The 20,403-nt window shown below is 35.7% G+C and overlaps 1 protein-coding gene across 1 annotated transcript in view; it reads right to left on the bottom strand.

Annotated features, from left to right (window-relative positions):
• si:ch211-288d18.1 (USP6 N-terminal-like protein) overlaps positions 1-18,574 on the bottom strand; it is a 59,742-nt gene extending 41,168 nt beyond the window's left edge. Inside the window, exon 1 of the mRNA XM_056462033.1 lies at positions 18,422-18,574. The gene's annotated coding sequence lies outside the window, so the exon portion shown is untranslated. The remainder of the gene's footprint in view (positions 1-18,421) is intronic.
• Between the last annotated feature and the right edge of the window lie 1,829 nt (positions 18,575-20,403).

Raw genomic sequence — 20,403 nt, 5'->3', positions numbered from 1 at the left:
TCATGGTTTGAGAGACTTTGCTTACATTGCTTTAAAACCAGCACAACCACAGGAAATAATTCTGTGCTTGTGAGTTTTGTTCAACTCAATGAGAAAATCATTTACTCAAAACCCCAAACCACGGTTTGTGAAACTAAAGGAAGGCAAAAGACATTACTAAGCATTTTTCTCATCACCCACAGGCATTATATTACTCAGTATATCGTCTTACTTAAATTACTCTTTATGTCAATTTTTTAAAAATGGGTTACAGGGGCCACTGAGGTTGTCTAGATTATAAAATAGCCACTGCAAGATGTAAAATGTAAAATGCCTAGGATAACAACACAACAAAATGATGATCATTTCAAATCATTCAATAACAACAATCTTTGTTACATTTAAATATGAGCGAAAGTCTCACATGAACATCCGCCACTTTAATACAATTTACAGCATAAAATAAACATGAACAAACATCAGAACTCTAAAGCACAGCTACGTCTAAATTTGCAAATTCCAACCTAAAATGTATTCAAAAGTAAAATTAGCATGTCCCAAAAGACAGTATGTTGAAATGAGTGTTCCAAAGTTACCAGGATGGTCTACTAGTTACAGTAGACATTCAAAGTACAGATCCATGCGTAGTCTAACCGCTAAATTCCCACAATACATTGCGTGTTGAATGTGAATTTGATTAAAACTACAAACATATGTAAAATATGTTTAAAAAAACTACAAACTTGGCAGATGGCAAACCAAGATGTTTTAAGTAAGAGATAAATTAGACGCAGACAGTTGTTATCGCAGAATAAAAATAAAGCTGTTCAGAACGTTTTCAGGGATGTAAACAAAAACAATGGTCCCAACGTATTTCCTGTTTTATATTTTTTATTTCTATAGTTTCTGAGAATCCAAAAGGAGCCACATACTGTATTTATAAATAATGTTATGATAGCTGTTTTAACATTAAGTTATGATTGAATTGCCTCTTGTTACAGTTATGAAATAGTTTGATAACAAGCAGGAAATGTTCATGGGCCAATGACATGACCGCATTGAAATGGTCTGTTAGACTGAAGGGGTCTATCCGATGAAAGCAACCGCCTGAATATACTTTATCCCACTTTTTACATGACTACTGTATGTGCCACAAATTAGCCTAAAATGAGCCGTAAATGAGCCGTATTTATTAATTCAGACTTTATTATTTCCTGAATCAGAATCAAGTATTCCAGAAAGATTATTATAGATAATTAATATTTAACACTCTAAAATATTCCAAAAATATTTATTTCACATTTTTAGTGAAAATAATGTGAACTTTCATAAAAATGGGTTTGTTCATTAACTTCTGAATGCATAATTCTGCAAACACCTGAGGAGATTTCTCTGCATGTAATACCACAGCATTTCTCTGCATGTTGGTTACAACAACTCTTGTCCCTCCTTTTGGGGATTGTCATCACCTATTAATCAAAGTCTCGTAATCCCTTCAGGAAATGTCTGCCGTGGCCTTGTTGACACCTCACAGTGGAAATGCATTTTCACAAATTTTCTGATGAGAGTCTTTGTAACAGTGCAACAGACACTAACAAACACAAACAACACTGAGGTGTTATACATTTCAAATGACAGAATTCCTGACGGATAACTTTCAATTTATCTAATGGAAAATGTTGTAGTATATATTAAATTAGGCAAGGCCTTTGAATGTAAAAATCTTTAAATCTGCATTTTTTTGAGCATTTGTGTTTTCAGAATGACTATTGTGGGTTAGAATCTAAGGTTTAATCAAAGATTGTATAACCTCATCCTTTTGCTATTTGCTGCAAAGGTGGCAAGTGATGGCACAGTTTTTCTTAAGAGATTGAAGGATTTCAGGGCTATCCTTGGATGACAGAAACATTTTATATAATCTTGGTTTATGTAAGTTTAGGATCAGGGCAGTTTATTCAGATTTTAGATTGGTCTCTTTGAATGTGACTCTTTCCTTCTGTATGGATTAACGAGAATATAAAAAAATCAACTAAAATATTTTTTGACTAAAACATAGGATAGTTTTTTGGTTGTTCACTTGATTGATTGATTGATTGATTGATTGATTGATTGATTGATTGATTGATTGATTGATTGATTGGTTGATTGATTGATTGATTGTGGCCAATATTAGACTCCGGTATAAACTGATCCATCCTGAACTGACCGGCATTTGCGGAAAAAAATACCTCATGCAGCAAGGTTGTTTTAAAGTGCAGTAGTAAAAGAGAGTATGTGGCAAGATGGCCATTTCCCTAGTTTTGCAATTGTACAAGAACGAGAAGACAGTACGAACAAGCAAAAAAAAAGAAAGATAAGACAGTATTGATCAGCTGAGGGTACTAGGGCTCTCATTGAGCATTTGGGTTGAGGGGAATGTTTGACCGAAACTGTGATGTTCTAAAATGCAGTCTTACAGAGTTTGGGAAGCTACATATTCAACACTCAATGGTAACATACAAGTCTGAAAAAAGTTTAAACAGTTGTGGCCACAGTATAAAGTCAGAGCGGTGCTTAGAGAAAAAAAAGCCCTCACACTGGCTCGACAGTTGAAAAGCGACAGTTTGATCATTTACATTCTGTTAGCTAGATTACTGTTCTATTTTTCATTCTTTCTTACAATGGCTGACCATCATTTATAGTATATTTCTAAATATAAGCTGCGTCCCAAACAGCACACTATCTACTTTTGCACTTACACACTCAACAGCATAGTATATGTATGTAGTATCGTCCGAAATGGGATACTAACAAGTATATTACTAAGCGGAAGGTCAAACCGTTTCTCAGATGACGTTTGACGATTCTCAAATTAGTGAAATAAATTACCAAACTACCAAATAATACCTGTCATGAGTATAAACGCATTCACCATTGGAGGCGCTATGTTCACCCTCGTAGGAGAATACAGCTTTCCAAAATAATTAAAGTAATCCAACATGAGTGCCCAATAGCTCCACCCATTTCACTATGTGAGCAAAGCAGTGATCGTTGAATGAGTGAAGTGTCCATCATTCCATACTTCATTTTACCGGTTGAATAAGTGCATCATCTGGGTAATTAAAGTGCACTTATTCTTTTAAGAGTTTTCATTAGAGCACTACTTACACTATTTATACTACATAATGGTGTATGCGATTTGAAATGCACCTATTGATTTGTATACAGTTCCCAATATGCCATTTTCATTGAATCAACTTTTCTGACTAGAAAATATGACTGCAAATATGACAAAGTACAACTCACTGATTTTTTTAAACTGAAATTAACATTCAATCACTTCTACTTCACACAACATATGATAAATGCTATGATGATAGGGCAGATGTTCAATTAATAAACAAGTAGAGCTGGGCGATTAATCGAAAAGTAATCAAAATCAACATTCGTAAGCTATAATTGATCTAATTATACCAGGTCCATTTTTTTCAATTGCTTTTCGTAGTTCTTTTGACTGTTCTTTTTAGGAAATGTGTATTTTCATTTCAGGTGTTCAACGTTGATGTTCAATAAATAATCATCTAAAACAATCGCTCAATTATTTTGAAATCAAGTAATGTACCCTTCATTCAAAAATCTCTCACTTGTAATATGTGAGCACATTGACACATACACAAACACTCTTTGCTGTGTCCCTGTGCTGAATGATGTAATGTTGTAATATGTGAGCATATTTACTGCACAAAACCTGTCAGTGAACTATGAGGGCAAATCATTTAAATAAATAAAAAAAAATATTCGTCATTAACCGTAATTGTGTTCAAATAGTCAAAATTTATCGAGCTTTTGATTTTAGGTCAAATCGCCCAGCCCTATTGACCTTATTCTTCAATGCGGAAGTGTGCTCGTTTTTGCGATTATTTTAGAACTTCCGATTCAGCTGCCTATGGGAGAAATGACTAGGAATAATAAACGTCAGAAAATGGTTAAACTACTTACTCTACAAACAAGTGTTTGCATGACAATACAGACAAAGCAGAATAATATAATAAGAAAATATCAGTTTGCAACATCAACCAGCAAAACGAGCTGTTTTTAACATCTAAAAATGAACGTAAGTCAATGAGACCGGAAGTCTCCAGCCAAAATGATTCAAATGGCTGCGCCCCGCTCATATGCGAAGAATAAGGTGAATAAACAAGCATTTCTTTGCTTTATGTTATGGCTTTACAATACTTTTACCATAGTGCATGAGTTAGAAATTAGAGAAATCAATTTTGACATTTGCATCATCAGACACTTTCATTTGTTTTGCTCATACTGTATAGCTCACATGGTACAGCTTTTTGCACGTTGTTATGTGAAAAACATTACAAGTAGAATAAAAAGAGCTTACAGGCTAAAAGAGAATATGTTTGCCTTTCTTAAATGTGTTTTAAATCTCATGTTTGCTGTAGGCAAAACATTATGTTCAAATGCCTAAAAGCATCAAACTGACATTTCCAAAGTGTCACAATACAGTATGTACAACAAACAGTGTAGAGAACTATTGCCAGATTCATGATCATCTGTTTTTGCCATTCACTGAACTATTCTCTTTGAAAGTGTTGTGAAACATACCCCAAAAAAAGCAATGTGGCCACAAATTAGATAGTCAAGACTGCACAGAGTGATTATCTAAGAATCATAACTCAGTTTCTAAAATGAACTATATAACTATGTATATCCTACAGGCATTTTTGCCTTTTTAATGCTTATTTTCCCCCTGATGATTCTCTGTAAACAATAAACATATTTATGTGTGTGAATGGCATGTGTGAATGGAGTCACAATACAATTTCTTATAGTCAAAGATCAGCAGCAGAGGCAAGATTGGTTTCAGTTATTCCTGAAGAACAAGTATGGCAGAAATTAGGCCAAGATATTATGTTCTTGTCTGAATGGAGACGAGAGGTGGGGTTTTTATTTTGTTGCTTGTGTCAAAACAATTCATCTGAACTTTCCATTTTAGGCCAGCCTTCCGATCTCCTCCAACTCTGTTTATGAGTCAAGTGCAAGGGAAAATGCTGACCTGCGGGCACAGATCTTACACAAGGTGCCATAAATAGCCATTTCTCTGGAGAGCTGGAGTCTAACGGTTGGCTCTCTTAATTGTCTCAGCTCTCACTAGTATAAGGAATGAAAGACCTCTCTGCTAAACATCTTCCCAGCTGGATGTGGATCTCCAGGCCTGACCTACTGAAGGAATCACTGCCTACTGACCTATTTATACATTTATATATTTGAAGTCAGAATTTTTGACGTCCTGTTACATTTTAATTCCTTAAAGAAGATTTTTCAACACATTTCTAAACAGAATAGTTTTAATAACTAATTTAAAATGACTAGTTTCTTTTATTTTCAACAAAATGACAGTATATAATATTTTACTAGATATTTTTCAAGATACTACACTGTAAAAAAAAACTGTAATTTTATGGTTTATATCCGGAAAAAAAGTAAAATAACGGCCGTTAAATTACAGAAATTTACTGTAAAATAACAGAGGTTGAAATACAGAAATTTACCAGCAATTTAAATTTAAAGAAATTCCTGTAATTTAATGTCTCTTATTTTACATAAAATTTCTGTAATTAACCGCCGTTATTTTACTTTTTTTTTATTGAAAATAAAGCGTAAAATTACAGATTTTTTTTACAGTGTAGTATTCCGCTTAAAGTGCAATTTAATGGCTTTGACTAGGTTAATTAGGTTAACTAGGCAAATTAAGGTAATTAGGCAAGTCACTGTATGAAAATGGTGTGTTGTGCAGACAAATGGAAAAAAATATTGCTTAAGGCAATATTATTAAAATTACTAATAAAATTAACCTTAAAATGGTTCAAATAAATAAAAATGTTTTTATTTTAGTCAAAATAAATACCAAATAAGACTTTCTCCAGAAGAAAAAATATTATTAGAAATACTGTGAAAATTCCTTCATTAAATATCTTTTGAGAAATATTTGAAAAATAATAAATATTTCACAAGAGGGTGAATAATTTTGCCTGTATATATAGCTTTCAATTGTATATAAACAGACACTGAGGAGGACAGAATATATTTTCCCAAATCTGGAGTATCTTTCACAGAAACGAGATTTATATGCTCATTCTAAAAATTTAAAAGTCAAATGAAATAATATATAACTCTCAGAGTCATTTACAACTATTACAGCTTGGGTTATTATAAAATGTTCCATTAGACTCAGTATCAGAAAACATAACAGTGACAGTATTGAATATTTTGGAGAAAGAAAACAGATGTGCATATTTGTCAACTCGCGCATGACAGTAAACATGAGTGGATGGAAATATGGGCTGAAGCTCTGAATTATTCATGTCTGCTGAATGAAGACTGTTTGTTGGCGAGCATAAATAATACATAAGAAGAGTATTCAGCATTTTTAAAGTACAAGCATGGCATTTGAGCTTCTTTGACATCCCCAAGAATTGCAAAGGTCAACGTTTCTGATTTCAAATGTACTAATTTACAATTTTTTACTAATAAATATGTTTCAAATAATAATTTATATATTCCCCATGATGGGTTGCAGCTGGAAAAGCATCCGCTGCATAAAACATGTGCTGGATAAGTTGGCGGTTCATTCTGCTGTGGTGACCCCAGATTAATAAAGAGACTAAGCCGAAAAGAAAATGAATTAATGAATGAATAATTTATTTAACAAACTATTTCAGTTTGAAATTACATCTGAAAATAAACATCAAATATGTCATCTTTAGTTCACTGTTTCATAATGGTGAAATAATCTTCCAAGTTATCCATATAGTTGAATCCCTGACAGTATTCCAGACTGAAATCCCCTCTGTTCTGTGAGAACCAACGGTATCCTGCTCAATTAAAAATAGCTTTGTTGCTTGTGTGTTTTTCTGGGGTGTGTTTCCTGAAGTAGAAGATGAAACAATAGCACAATGTACCTTGTGCCTGACTTTATTATGATGCATTGTTAAAAAAAACTTGCTAGTTTCCTGAGAAATAGGAACTGTTTTGTCAAGCAGGTGGTGGAGTGAAAACTTCTTCTAATTAAACAGACCAAAATAATGTTATATTACTGCTGTAAATAATGCTACAGGAACTACAGATGTAATTTTTGTGCATGACATTTAAAGATTATACTGCTTAGATTTTAACTTGCATATTTTTTCTCTCAAAGTCATGTTGTATGTCACAGCAATTTATATCAAAGAAGCCATATGAAATATTTTTGTGTATATACAGTCTAAAATGTGCACTTTTTTCAGTTTAAACTATTTCCAGTGGACTTTTAGGAAATGTTATTCTCATATTTGACTCCTGCTGAAGTTATTATTAATAATATGTCATGGTTTAATATAAATATAAATTAAGTTTAATAACTCTCAGTCATTTAACATAAAAATAATGTAGTAATTTGGCTTGAATTATTCAACAAAACATGGCCAATACTTTGTTATAAAGTAAATACATTTAATGAGCTGATTTACTGTAGCTGTTCTGTCCATGTTTCCCTCATTGCCGAAATCAAAGTGCTCTATAGCTGCCAAAAACACTAAACACTCACAAATGTTCACTTGAAATATGGATTTGGGAAAGACCAGCTTAGTTTTATTAATGCCAGAACTTGTGATCTTTGTTTGTTTTGAGAAACAGCCAATATATTAACTGCATTTCTAGAACTCCTTGTTTTATTTGATATTTAAGTAAACTTCCACTTTGGATAAAAGAATCGGTTCAATCAATGTAAAGGTCAAAAGCTTGTCAGAGTTTTATAACATTGTCACTATATTCATTGTTCCCTGGCCAAGAGCTGTTTGGCAGGAATGTACATAAGATTGCTTATTAATATCTTGTCACATACTCATTGTGTAAGTTTGGCAGAGGAGCTCAATGGAACAATGACAATGTCAGAAACTTAACATATTGCTCTAGACCACAGGTGTCAAACTCAGTTCCTGGAGGGTCACAGCTCAGCACGGTTTAGGTCCAACTCCCGAAACACACATGATCAACCTAACTGAGCACTTTAGGGTTGTTTGATACCTAAAGATAGGTCTGTTGAAGCAGGTCTGGAACTCTGCAGGGTTACGGCCCTCCAGGAATTGAGTTTGACACCCCTGCTCTAGACCTTTGAAAATCATTTCAAACAGTGACATCAGGCCTTTTTGTCCAGGCAGAAATTTGAGGTCTAAACTGATTCTAACATGGAAAGTAAGAAAAAAAAACCTACTGTAACTGGTTCACTTACTATAGCAAAGAAATAGGTCAAGCTTTAAGTAGAGCCAGACTGGATGATGGTATAACGCTTTTTGTTTGAGGAAAGAGTTCTAATTCAGATGGGCTTTAAATAATCATATAGGTCTGCTGTGTTGACATTTACTGTTCAGATGTGAAAGGGAGAAGCTAAACATTTAGACCTGGGGAGAGTAACAGACGGGTCGGGGAGAGCAGTTGTCAGTGGTCAAGCCAAAACAACTGGCATCACTTGCACCGCCATCTGGGTGGGCCGTCACTGCCTCGTACAAGCGCACAGATGTAGGACACTTCAATACACTGAGGGAGCCTTGTCCTGGCTGAGAGTCTTCACACACACATGCATACACACACAGTGGGGGCAACACAGTGCATTTCAAGGATCAGTTTTAGGCCCTTTGCAGTTTACAATATACATGCTACCTCTGGGAGACATTATTAGAAGACATGGGATCAGCTTTCACTGCTATGCAGATGATACTCAATTATATTCAATTCAATTCAATTTATTTCACCTTTATTTGTATAGCGCTTTTACAATGTAGATTGTGTCAAAGCAGCTTTACATACTGTAAAAGGTCATAGTAAATTGGAACAGTGTAGTTCACTTTCATCACTACTGAGATTCCAAACACTGCACTCATACTGCACCAGAGCATTCATTTTATCTCGAAACTCCATTTAAATCTATGCTGAAGTACATTTTTTTCAGTTTCACAAATAATGTAGACTGCAGCATGTATTTCCAATGAGCCTGTGTTGAAAATGGGAACATAAAAGGAAAAGGCTATTCTAAAAGTGTCATGTAAACACTTTTATCCTAAAATTGCCTTATTCATTTATTAATTTTCTTTTCGGCTTAGTACCTTTATTCGCCACAGAGGAATGAACCGCCAACTTATCCAGCATTTGTTTTACACAGCGGATGCCCTTTCAGTTGCGACCCATCACTGGGAAACACCATACATGCATTTATTCACACACAAACACTCTGGACAATTTGGCCTACCCAATTCACCTATAGTGCATGTCTTTGGATTGTGGGGGAAACTGGAGCACTCGAAGGAAACCCATACGAACACGGGGAAAACATGCAAACTCCACACTGAAAAAGCCAGTTGACCCTGCCAAGGCTCAAACCAGTGACCTTCTTGCTGTGAGGCGATTGTGCTACCCAGTGCACCACAGTGACACCCTGCCTTATTTATAATAATGTAAATAATCAAATTTAAACACTATTCACTGACACCGACCATTAACATGGCTAGTTGTTTGATTAATTTATATGAGATCTGTAATTTGCTTTGTTTCAGCATTAGCATATAGTATGGCGTTGACAAGTGTGAAGTGCAAATGCATTATGCTGTTATGCTACCAGATCTCAGTATTACCATATTAACACAAAGTATAGGACATTTTAAATAAACTACTGTACATATAATATGAACAACTTGCTATAATGTGCAACTTCTGAGGAAAGAAAATTGGTGGAAAACCAAATCTAGGACAGGAAATACTAATAAGAATGTCCAAAACCTGAAGCATGGAAAAAACATCTGGTAACACTTTAGGTGGTCAAAGGACTGAAATGTGCAATACCTACGTTCATATGAAGCAAAATGTAGTGAAAAACGTGTATCATGTTGCAGCCATAGCTTTGCATGAAAGTAATATTAGTTAGAACAGCATAGTAACTGTTCACATTCACTAGAGTTTCTATGAGAATTTGGAATTTTTATTTTATTCACCAAAGAAATGTACCTGAAAAATATTCATTTAATTTATTAACCTAAAAGCCTTACACCCCTTTTAACAGTGGGCTGTTAAACCCTTTTGGCTTAGGGATATTACTTTTAGTTTGACAAAATATTGACCATAATATACCTGCATTCACAACATGATTCAATTTTTATTTATTTTTTTGGTAAAACTATTTTGATGGTCCCTATTGCACATTTTGTTGACTAAAAGTTGCATTGCAACTACAAGCCAATTTCTTCTTCTTATTAGCAGACTATCTGCTTAATATCTGCTGATACTATGACTACTGACTATATTGGCCCATTTCCAATGAGTGGTACGGTACGATATGCTTTTATGACTGTTTCCACTGTCAAAGGGTACCCTTTGCAAAGGGTACCTAGTAGGCATGGGCTGGTATAAGATTCTGACGGTATGATAAACTTGGATAAAAAATATCACAGTATCACGGTATTGTGATTACTGCTCTAAAATATTTTCTTTTTAAATGTCTGGGTATAAAACAACAAATTTTTTTCCGCTTTCAATACAATATATTTTATTTTTTGAAAGATTTAAAATATTTTGGAGCAGTAAACATGTCAGGCTAAATAATTCAAATGAATCAATGACTTCTGCTGCCTTCATTTGTTTAAAAAACACAGATTTCTTTACCATTTAAATGGCTTTTGATATCTTTTCTGCTGGAGATACTGTTGTCCTAAAAAACAAAAAATGTAAATAAAAATCTTACACATACATTAGGAATGGTTTTAGAGAACATTTTGGCGGTTTCAAAACCTTGACTTTTCCAAACCGCGGTATACCTTGAAAACGGTTATTGTCCCATGCCTAGTACCTAGCATGACAAAAGTGTACCAAAAGGCGTCGCTATATGCGCAGCGGAATGCTATTGGTTTACAGAGATACGTCACTCGCTCGTGGACAAGCAGGAGAATCAAAACAAAGGTACCACCATTTTAAAAAACACAGCCGAGACATACACTGTAAAAATATATACATAAAATAACGAGCCATGGTCGACCCAAGCTCAAACAAACTTTGTCGTCGAATTAATGAACAGCCACAAAGCCAAGAAGAACAAAATCTGCCGTGTCCTGTTTTACGAACCCATCTAAAAGTGCGAGCGGTTTCACTTTCTCCATAGAGCTTGCTGTGCATCTATATTTGAAATAAGCAACTTCTTGAGCTGATGATGATAACGTGTGCATGATTATTGAAGTGCTTCTGACATCTGATCCTTTCTGAAACGGACAAACACGAGAGTGAAGCACGAAAAAACAAAGGAGAAGCCGGAAAAAACAAAGGAGATAATGATTCTTTCACCAACCTAAAACATGAACTAACTGCCATATTTAACTATTATCATCACCTTTTGGACTATTATGAAGTCGGAATGACGGAATTACTTTCTAACAGATGTTACATGTGATGCTGAAGATTAAAGATACAGATGAAGGTTTGCACTGACTGTGGGCTATACTTCGTGTTGTTTTTGAGCCCAAATAAGGACTAAATGTATGCTGTGTGTAGTTTTTCTATAATTGGTAACATATCAGAGACTGTAAGGGCCTGTATTTGTTCATATACGTTGCATTTATTTATTTATTTCATAAAATCGCAGACATTATAGTAGGCTATTTCATCATTATTCTGCAGTTATAATCAAATCCTGTTCATAGAAAGGTTAGTAATGAAAATTTATTTTAGTATTTATTTGCATAAAGCATCTGTTTTGTGAGAAGTGCTTCTTGTATGATATGTGAACGACCTGTACATCTTTACATTGACATTTTCTCGAGCAAGAATGACGTTGACTGAAACTTGCTGTCATACACCATTGGTACCCTTTTGGCAGTGGAAACGCAAGCCTGATAAAGTTTACCTGTACCGTACCGTACCACTCAGTGGAAACGGGCCACAAGAAACTTTGAAAGTACACGTGAACTTACACTACCCTAACCCTAACCCCAACCTAACAGCCTACTTATAATCTATTGAGAATTAGATGGCATGTAGATGCAATATCACTTAAATTCAACAAAATGTGTTAAAGTAGGGGTGCCCAAACTCCGTCCTAGTGGGCCGGTGTCCTGCATATTTTAGTTCCAACCCCAATTAGACACACCTGGAACAGCTAATCAAGCCCTTTCAAGGTATACTAGAAACTTCCAGGCAGGTGTAAAGCTGCGGTCACACTTGACATTTCTTCCCATAGACTTCCATTCATACGCACGCGAATGCGTCAGACCGGAAACCCAGGGTCATGCGTCGAGTTTCGCAACCTGCGAAATCGCATCATTTGACTCCATGAGACCAATCGAGGAACAAAACAGGTCCCCTCTGGAGAGAAATTTAAAACATGGAGCAATCGCTGGCTTTTTTTAATGTCTAATCATCTTGTTTAATCCCGCCCCTTTTCGCAGTGCCGCACGACAGAATTTCGCACACTCAAAGCCCAATGTGACCGCAGCTTAAAGCTAGTTTAGTTCAATCTAAACTATGCAGGACCCCGGCCCTCCAGGACCAAGTTTGGACATCCCTGCGTTAAAGGGACCATCAAAATAAAGTGATATCTGCTGTATATTTTGAATGAACTTTCCCTTTAATATATGGTATCCCTATAAGTATTAGTCATTAAAATACTGTCTTATTTTGTAGTCATACTCCATTAAGTTTAATATTTCCAAAAATTGCAGTATATTTCTCTGGATAGTCAAGTGCTGACCATAATTAGCTGTTTTCTTTCTTATTGAGCGGATGAAGGCATAATTTATAAAATACCTCTAGACACTCAACAGTTGTTTTTCATTGCTACAATGATTTTCTCAGTAGACAAGAGCAAGAATGCAACCCTGACATTAAGTAGATCCATGATTTATCTGTTTCTCTGCTTCTGCAGTATTCAATGGACTATGCAGCATTGATTCGGCACTTTCTGTGTGATCAATGCAGAGCTACACGGTAATCACTTTAGTGAAATGAAAATGACCAAACAGCAATGTGGCTCATTCAGGTGATGAAAAATTGAGTCACGGAGAAGGATCATTTTTTTCAGCCTCTTTTCCCTTGTCATTTCCTGTCTCACTACTCTACCATATACTGCAGATCTGAATACAAATGGGAAAATACCCTAAATAAAACTTAAAGGGGTGGTCCAGAGTGTATTTTTAAGGCTTGGTTGTGTTTATAAGATGCAAAGCAATGTGTGCTCATGCTTCATTTGTAGAAAATCATGTTATTTTTTCATTTATATTACTGTGATTATATACCGCTACTCAGCTAACATGAGAACGACAGTCATAGTTCCTAGTTCTTCCAAAATCCCACCCTCGGGAGGCTCTGATTGATCAGCTAACATAATGTGCTATGATTCGCGGATCTGCACCACGTCACCAGTAAAAGCGTCACGTCCAGTCACTAGCACGAGCTGTGCCTCTGCTGTGTAAATGCTGAGTAACCTTTACCCGAAAATGAAAAGGACACAGCTGAACCTCAAGCCTGTTCTCTAAAATAAAATCTGAAAAGTGTCTTTCACATATATCCGGAATAAGCATGTGTAATATGAAACGTATCATATCTTGCGAGTGTGTTATTTGAGATGTAGAACGCAGGTAAGGCGGCTGCATAGAGAGACACTGCAGCGCTGGTGAAGATTGTGAGCATTTACAGGGGTTTGACTGATAAATATGAATTTGTACCTAAATTGTTAGCGGTGCCTAACAGCATTTCCTGTTGTTTACATCCTTGTTTACCTCCTCGCTACAGCATACCATTAACGCTAGAAACTGTGCATGTAATAGATCAATTTTCACAAATAAAAATACTTACAGGTTGTGGCTCACAATCCACATCTTCATCTATTATGGTTGGAGCTGCTCCTTCTTTGAGGAGTTTTTAGCTGAATCCAGCACTGAACTGAGAGAGATTCTGGAAGCTATTTTTTTTAATTCTCTGGAACATAATTAAAATTAAACTTTAAGCACTTCTCTCTTTGTGTCATTTGCTTTGGAAGCCAAATACAGAAACAGAATGAGCTCTGTTGAAATAGCAGAAACCAGTGACCTTCTTGCTTTGAGATGACAGAACTAACCACTGAGCCACCGTGCTGCCACATACAAGCACTGATCAATGTTAATATGTCAATTAAAGACAACAGTAAATCTGTACATTAAATCTCATGCATTTTCAGAATATATGAATGCAACCTTTAACACTTTTACAATGTCTTTACGAAGCTTTCCGAAAGGACAAAAATCTTCCAGTAAATTGAATTTTCACTAAAAAGGTGTGTTTTAAATGGAAATTAATGGTTTGTAAATAATGGTTGAGTAAATTACAACTTTTGTCTTAACTATAACTTAAACGGCAATGTTTGTGAAAGCTTTAAGCATTATAAAAGCAGGTTTTCATAATCATCTGCTGCATTCAGTAAACAGGGAAAAGCCATGTCTCTAATATTTGAGGACAAAGACTGTAAAACATAACCATAATCCTGAAAAACATATCAAATTATTGTTGCAAGCAGATTTAAAAGAGTATAATCCCCATGACATCAACAAAGAGCAACAGAAGATACAGTAATGCAGTCTCAGCCTCAGACAGCACACCCACAAGCCTCCCACAGGCCATTCACCAACTGTCTGATGCACATTTTACACCGAAACATGAACAAAAACACCAGTTCAATTCTGAAAACAAAGTTTAATTATGTTAATCTTATTATTTTCTGTCCAACTGTTAAATAAACTGCATGCATTAAGCTGAAGTCAGAGGTCTGCTACACACACCTACTTTATCACTAAACAGTTTTTTTTTCTGTCCAGATGAGCAGTATTTATCTTGCTTGGCTTAGCCATCCATAAACAGAGCCAAACCATTCATAACATATGGTGTGCATGTCCATGAGTATCTGAGATAAATGCTCAATTTACTAACACTAGACACAGTTCAGGTCTGAATTCTCTCTTCTGAGCATGACTGAAATTTCTCAGAATTAAACATACAACATATTTCAACAATTTCAGCTAAATAAACAGCATCCTGTTTAGACACGGCAAGGTTGAAATCAGAAAAGTGTTATTTTTAGTTAGTTTTTTTTAACTCCCACGTACTGTACATCACATTTAATGGGGGTACATAAAGCAGAGAGCTAAATATCTGTAAAATACATTCATAATGAAGCCCACCCAAAAGCTTACGCACAGATTTGTCATTGGCCTACTTCCATCTACTGAACATCTGTGTGTGGAAATGTACAAGCGTCATGCTTTACCACTAAATGTGTGTGCTTGTTTGTGTGGAAATGAGAGAGACTGTTTACACGCACATTTCTTATTAAGGTTTTAACTAAAAAAGCTTCACAGCTACTTGGATATTCTTGTAAGCAGCAAAACTAAAATACATGCAAGCTATGCTTATCTTTTCTAATTTGTCTGTTTACAACACTATATTTGATTAATTACTGACATTATTTCTATAAAGACTTCATAAGATTTATTGTAAGTATCAATATGTAAATGCATGAAAGTATTTGGAGATTCCTGTACTCCTCTTCACCTTAAACTGTGTGTTTCCTTAACATAGTCAGGAAAAAAAAGATGTATAAGTAATGGGGTATACAGTATGCACACAGAATTTTAATTTCAGCCAGCCAGCCTCAGCGCTTCCTTTGAACTGTCTTTCTATTACAAAATAGTCACATTTGAGGTTTGATTTCTTTAAAACTCAGTGATCTTCACTGCCTGATTTATATATGATATAAAGTGGGCCTCAGACCGGACAAGAAGCACTGCATTAAATTCCATTTCCCCCACCATTTCTTTAAAATATGACAGTTTATTTTAGGGCTGGGCAATTTAGCCTAAAACCTAAATCTCGATTATTGAACATTTTAACTCCACTACGATTATTTTATTTATTTTATATTTTGTCGTCTTAATGCCGCCAACACTCGTAAACGTTATCAAGCTGACCAATCACAGAGTTTGTGCTATGTATTGTCGCAGCATGTAGTTGCATTCTTTGAGAAGTCAGCATCGGCGTCAGTCATGGCAAAGGGTATTCGAATGTGTGAAGGTTGCGCTGACCATACGTTGTGCTCGGTGAAGAAGTGTAAACAGAGCAGGGTCACGTGACTCCACACGCGATAAGGAAAGTAATTGAAAAAATTGACCTGGAAAATTGTAAAGATTATAGGTTGTGAATGTCGATTTTGATTACTTTTCAATTAATGGGCCAACCCTAGTTTATTTAACACCAGTATTTACAATGGAGTTTCTGTGCTCGCCTGCTGATTCTGACGCCGTTATCGGTTACACGGTTTTTCATCTGATTTTACGCTTGAACAGCTAAATGAATGCTTAAGTCTATTTAACTGAATGTATTGTAATTACATTACAACATCGATGCTGTAAAATAAACCTTATGAAATTAAAAATAGTCATATTAAGCTTTCACCGGAAGTTAATCATTGGCTGAAAAACACTAACTATGCATATAACTGCAAAGGTTTATATTTGGACCTTTTTATCACTAGAGATGCATATGCTCTTAGTACTGTATAAATGTATTATATCTAAAGCCTTTTATTAAGTGTTATTAATTATTAATGTCCCAGTGACGAATTTAGTACATTTTACCTCTAAATATTCTCTAAATTCTTCAAACATGTGAGCAGACATTGTTTTCAGCTCTCTTACACAGCTTGCAGAAACTAGGATAAGCACAAGAACTGTTTTGATGAACAATACAGCAAAAGCATCCCTGTTTTTTTTTTTTTTATGAGGTACTCAGGACCACGGTTTAGGCTAAAAATATATTGTTATGTTCTTGATTTAAGGCAATTTGCAGTCTACATCTAGGAACTCAAAGTGGAGCTCTGTTTACTGTCATGAATGCAAATGTATGAGGGCTGCACAATATATCGTTTCAGCAGTCACATTGCGAGTATTGAGTCTGGATTATAATTTATAATTTTGCAAGTGTTTTTTTCTTTGACAAATTAATAACGATTTAATTGTTTATAAAACGAAGACAATGCAGTATTATTTTACATTTGATAATTACAATTTTGTATACCTAAATACAGTTCGACTCATCAGAAAACAATCAATTTGTTTATTTAATTGGTATCTTTTTCTTAATTGAATTTAGTAGATTGTTTCTTGTATTTTATGCATACGTACTCACCTACAGAATCATCCCAATCAATTCATGGATCTCAATTAGGCATAGGACGATAACTGTTTTCAAGGTATACCACGGTTTGGAAAAGTCAAGGTTTTAAAACCAACAAAATGTTCTCTAATACCGTTCCTAAGGTATGTGTAAGATTCTTTATTTACATTTTATTTATTTTTTTAGGACAGCAGTATCTCCAGCAGAAAAGATCTCCAAAGATGCCATTTTAAATTGTAAAGAAATCAGTGTTTTAAACTAATGAAGACAGCAGAAGTCAAAGATTAATTTGAACTATTTAGCCTGACATGTTTACTGCTCCCAAAGATCATAAATCTTTCAAAAAATTAAATATATTGTTTTTAAAGGGGAATTTTTTTTTTGTTTTTTTACCCAGACTATATAATTTAGAGCGGGAATCACAGTACCATGATACCGTGAAACCATGATATTTTTTTCCAAGGTTATCATACCTTCAGAATCTTATTGTTATTCAACTCATCTAGTGAAACTGTATTCATATCGCAATATATAGCGCAGAATAAAAAAAATTGTTACATTTTTAATTATTGTGCAGCACTAGTATAAATGTTTTTTTTTTTCAATTACTCCTTGTTTAAAATCACGAATAAACACAAAAGTGCCTTTCTAATACCTCCAAAACATAATAATAAGTTGTATCATAATATGCAGATTATAGAGGAATATTACAATGTTGCAACATAAATGAACCACAAGGACTAAATCAAAAATAGTCAAGTAAATGGTGCATGTAAACACAGCGAGTGAAAATGAGGTTTGTTTTTATAAATGCAGACACAAAGGATGCCTCATATGTGTCTGGTATAGCAACCTATTATCAATATTATATATTATCAATCTATTTTAAATTCGCTAAAAGTGAATGAGACTGGTTTTTCTTGTGTTTTGTCATCATGGCTCAAACTACCAATTACGTAGAGCTTATTTTCAATGACAAGACACAAACACAAATAACCGAATGCTGCTAAATGTGGTGTATTTGCTACACCAGCAAACATAGTATATATTAGGATGAGAATGATTTAAATGGCACATTGTTTTGCCGTTGCAATGCTTTCTATAGCTATAATAGGTATTGCATAATATCTCTGTTATGGTATGCAACATTCAAGAGCAGCAAGAATAAATAGCGAAGCAGATGCCATGATAGCGAAATCATGAACAAAATGGCCATAACGAAAAAAAAAATTACCGTTTATTGGGAGGACTCTTCATTCCTTCGTCGCTGAAAACAAGAGAAGGTAAAGCGAAGCGAATAGCTAAAATCCCGTGGCGAATACAATAGCTGCATGTAAGAGCGCTGAGAGGCGCGCAGAGCAGAGCAGCACGTCAGAGCGCGCGCACGCACTCTAGCAGCCTGTACAGTTCAATCCTGACTGGCAGCTGCTCACGTGACCTGCCAGGGAAAAATTCAACCGCTACGGGCAGGCCAAGTCACGTGACCAGCTGCCAACTATGGAAATAATGAACTACCATAGTAATCAAGTGGGCAAAGGCATGCGCTTCTCAGTGTAAGAGAATATGCAAAATATATCTGTAGTTTGGTGTGGCTAGACTTGAGCCTTAAAGGGATAGTTCACCCCAAAAAAGAGAAAGTTTAATCATCCTTTCCAAACATTTATAAGATGATTTCTTTTGTTGAAAACATATGCACATATTTAATACTATGAAAGTAAATGAATTCTTCAAAATATAGTATGTTCAAGAGAAGAAACAAATCTAAAAGAGTTTGGAACAAGTGGTGAATAAATGATGAAAGAATTTCATTTTTGGGTGAACTATATCCATTAATACAACAGTTTTGTCTGGTTCTTGAGTCTGATTGGCTGATAACAGCCAAGTTATAACAGTAATAACAACAGTCGTTCAGCCTCTAAAACCTTGTGTATAACTCTGCCCACATACAGCGACAAGTAGAAGACACAATTTGACAAATATCCCTGCTGTTGGACAACATAATGTACTTTTGAGGCTTTTTTACCCTGTTGGTTGAGTTGAGCAGAGCAAAGATGTTGCCCATCCACAAGATGGCGACAGAGAACATATAATGAGCCCTTATAGAAACAGCATAATTTTAAACTACAGCTGATCAAAACATTATTAACAGGAAAGTGATATTTTAAGTTGATCTCTCTCCTTTCTATGTTGTAGTGCTGCATTTCTACCAAATGTAGTGTATTGAGTGTAAGAAGGGACCCGCATATCAGGAATGTATGTATTTTGTGTTGGCCACTCTTTGTATGAACAGTTACTTTTTGATTGGCCATCTGTGTCTTCTGTTTTTGTTACTGCATACTAGTTCAGTAAACAGAAAGAAAGAAGAAATGCCCGCATGTGTTTAGCATTTTTCCTTATCGCAAACACAACATTAATCTGGTAATGATTGTACTGCTTTTTTGGGAGGGGTTAATTATTGTGATATCCAGATTGCAACAGAAAAATACTGGGAAACAGGGCCGTGCACAGAGGGGTGGCACAGTGGAGCCACTACACAGTGGAGCCACTGCACCCTCTGCCCTCATTGTAATTGACTGAGGTGCCCCTTTCAGCCTGTACCCCCTCCCTCCCCCTCCAACGAGTCCGTGCCCCACCCCTCCACTGATTCCGGTAATCCCTGTCTTCTCTTCACGCTCTCCACCTCTCCCCTTGGTCTTCACTATCGCGGGTCACCCCGTAACACCCCTCCCCACACACACACACACTTAGCATGATCTCCGCGACCGTCAATCCACCCCCACCCCCCAAAAAACTTAGCGTGAATAAGCACCTGCCCATTTAACAGTCTGTGCACGGCACTGCTGGGAAATGTCTGTAGACTGATGGCATTTCATGCCGTTCAACCTTATAGTCTTAAAATATGAGCAAAATCACCTGTTTTGTCATCACTTTAGACATTACGTTAGATAATCATTTAAATACTAGCTGAGTAATGAGACTAATCAAAAATCATTTAAAATGTTAACATTTGGGTGATGTGGTGGTGCAGCGGGTAGCACGATCGCCTCACAGCAAGAAGGTCACTGGTTCGAGCCTCAGCTGGGTCATTTAACATTTCTGTGTGGAGTTTGCATGTTCTCCTCGTGTTGGCGTGGGTTTCCTCCGGGTGCTCCGGTTTCCCCCACAAGTCCAAAGACATGCTCTAGGTCAATTGGGTAAACTAAAATTGCCCGTACT

Source organism: Danio aesculapii, chromosome 7 (assembly GCF_903798145.1).
Source record: "Danio aesculapii chromosome 7, fDanAes4.1, whole genome shotgun sequence".
Classification (NCBI taxonomy): domain Eukaryota; kingdom Metazoa; phylum Chordata; class Actinopteri; order Cypriniformes; family Danionidae; genus Danio; species Danio aesculapii.
The sequence above is the reverse complement of the archived record's forward strand: the minus strand, read 5'-3'. Positions and strand labels throughout refer to the sequence as shown.